This window comes from Pteropus vampyrus, unplaced genomic scaffold (genome assembly GCF_000151845.1).
Source record: "Pteropus vampyrus isolate Shadow unplaced genomic scaffold, Pvam_2.0 Scaffold59, whole genome shotgun sequence".
Lineage (NCBI taxonomy): Eukaryota > Metazoa > Chordata > Mammalia > Chiroptera > Pteropodidae > Pteropus > Pteropus vampyrus.
The window spans coordinates 2,646,770-2,649,848 of record NW_011888840.1 but is presented as its reverse complement, the minus strand read 5'-3'; positions in this window follow the sequence as shown (position 1 = coordinate 2,649,848).

Sequence of the window (3,079 nt, the reverse complement as noted above, 5' to 3'; positions counted from 1 at the left end):
TAACTTGCCCAAGGTTACACAGCTATTTAAGTGGGGAACTACGATTTGAACCCAGTCAATCTGGCTCCAGTTGGAATTGGTGATGGATTTGGGTGCCAGCTTGGGTTCCACCACATACTAGCTGGGTGATCTCATTCAGGCTATTTAACTTTTCTGAGCCTCAGCTTTTTCATCTGTAAAATAGGGATAACAATACTCAGCTCACGGGCTTTTGTAAAGAGTGTTAAACAGAATTATCATTGCAAAGTGTTTGACACAGTATCTTCAGCATGGCTAGCATCTGCTATTAGGAGAACAAACACATTAAAACATTTTTTCTAAGATGCTACCTTTTGACCACCTTCCCTATTTGCCTCACCAACTGGTAAGGCACCATGGAGAAGTCAGCTATGCAGGGTAGATGTGGGGGTTGCCAACCCTCCCTCTTCCCTACCTTGTTATGTCCTTAGAAGTAATGAGATGTCAACAGGTGAAGATGTGGGAATAACAGCATCCCAGAGTAGTTCGACAATTTATTGCAGTATTTATCGGTTGCCTGGCATGTACCAAGCACCATGCTAGGCACTGTGGTGACCAAACCACTAAGACACAGCCCTACCAACAAAGAGTTCACAGCTGCATAGGAGAGAAGCACACGTAAAAATGTCAAAAAATAAAATACCCAGCATGCAATCTGGGCAATCTGTTTTACAAAACTGTTCGGGAAAACACAGCGGCTCGGTGTCCATGCTACGGAATTCATGGCCATGGTACTCACGTCGCATGCACGACTCAAACTGAGCAGATATCTTTTTGCCTCTGTATCGTCAATCCAAAGCTATGACACTGATACTTTGCCTTTGTGATTCTCAAATGCTCAGCCATGATAAGGCTTCTAATCACGAAGCCTTTGAAAAGTCAAGCCAACATCTGACGTGATGATAACTATTCTAGACATGGCCTAGCACAGTCTTTATCTTGAGGAGCTCAGCATTACAAGGCCTCCTAGTAGAAACCATGTGTTTGAAGAAGTGTCAAGTTAGATTTTAAATGATGTGAGAAATCTGAAGCAGTCACTCATACTTCAGACGAAGCCTAGCTGCGTTAAGATTGGATAGCCAGGACGTGGCTTTTTCCTTTTTTTGAGAAGGACAGAGCTGGAGGACTAGAGACAAACACTGTGGCTTCCTGAGTTTAGTTCTTAACTAAAGAGGACCAAAAAAAAAAAAAATTGTGATTTTTCTACCTGTGCTTGAATTAAAAAAAAAAACAAAAAAAACAAAAATCACAAACTTTCAGCCTCTCAACCCTCTGTAGTAGTCAGCTATTAATACAATGATGCTGTATATAATAAAAGACCACAATAACCTCAGTGGCATTCAACAAAAAACATTTAATTCTTGCTAATGTATATGTGGGGCAACTGGGGTGTCTGCTCCTGTGTCCCATCCTGGAACCAAGACTCAAGGAGCAGTGGCTACTCAGGGTATGCTCTTGCCACAGCGTTGGTGGAAACATAAAAGGACAAGCCCAACCAGACAAGCACCCACACCATATTCTCTGCTGACATCACATCCAGAGCATTCCATTGGCCAAAGCAAGTCGCATGGCCAAACTCAATGTCAACAATCAGGGAGTACATCACTAACAGGCCATGGGCCATGTGGGTACATAACACTACCAAAGAGGTGGAAAGAACCAGTACCAATAACCCCTATTACCACATTTTCTAAACAATTCTGAAAGGTAGGCTTTATAGGCTTTATTCTTTCTTGACAGCTGAGAAAATTGAGCCTCCAGAATTGAAGTCATTCATCCAGATTATACAGGCAGCATGTTGTGCTACCAGAATTAGAATCCAAATTCTCTTCTGTCTTTGGTTTCTACAGAGGTGTAGTTTACTGACATGTAACTAGTGATTATTAAAACTGGCTACTTGAAAACAGACTTTATTAAAAACATCTTCCCCTTCCAATATATAACCTCCCAAGGTGCACATGATTTCTTTGTCTACTCTGAGCCTTAAAGACCCCACGAAGTCGGTGGAATGGAAGATATTGGTGGCTGCAGAGGAAGGAACATGGACGAATCAAGTTGGAAGCTGATTCTGTGCTAATTCTTGAGCACAGAAGTTTTACTCTGCTGTCATTGCTCTATGCGATCTAATTGCCAAATGGCTCAGAAGGCGAAGCAGTGAAACTAGAAGTCTTGAAGGGCAAGAAGCCGCCCTGACGCCAGCAGCCTCCCACATCCTTTCACCCATTCGTACAACAAATAGCTATTGAAGATCTGTCTACTCTGGGCCTGGCAAGGTGCTGGGATGCTGGGAACAAGACAGACAGGAGGGACTAGCTCTCATGGATTTTACGTCCTGCAGAAAGGGATAGATCGTTATCAAAAAAAAGTGAAAGCACGCAGAGCAATTTCGGATTGTACTAAGGGTTGTGACGAACCAGCCTTGCAACCCTGGGTAAGTCCTTGGTTTGACCTTTCTCTGGGGCCCCCAGTGCCCTCATGGGGCATTCACGGTGCAATTCCTTCAGTCCCCATCAGTCGGACGGAGGGGCATTCTGGGCCCCTCTCTCCTAAACTAAAACTCTCGCCCTATTATTTCATGGAGAGGGCTTAATAGCTCAAAGGATGCCGAGCAGCAGGTAGGGGAGGAGTACAGCCGGTTTTGTTTGTTTGTTTGTTTGTTTGTTTGTTTGTTTGTTTGTTTTCAAAACAAAAGGCCAGCCCCCTCAACCCCCACCCTGAGTCTTAGAGGAGGTTTGTACAGTGAGCAGACTAGGACACCCCTAACCTGCTCCCTGGCCGCTGTCTGTCCAGCCAGGCGCCACCGACGCCAGCGCAGCTTGCTTAGGGTGCTGGGGAATGGGGACGGGGGTGGTCCCAGTACTCCACTCCCACCCTGCGAGGACCAGATGCTGCCTGGCCTCTCTCCCCCCTTTCCTTTGCCCCTGGGGAAACAGGCCTCACAACGGACTCGTTAACAACAGTTCGGGGCTGGGTAGGGTGCGGGGGCTGTCCCTCCCTGGTCCAAGAGTGGGGTCTAGGCATTGAGAAGGATCAGGAGGCTGCGCCCACCCAGCCGCCCCCC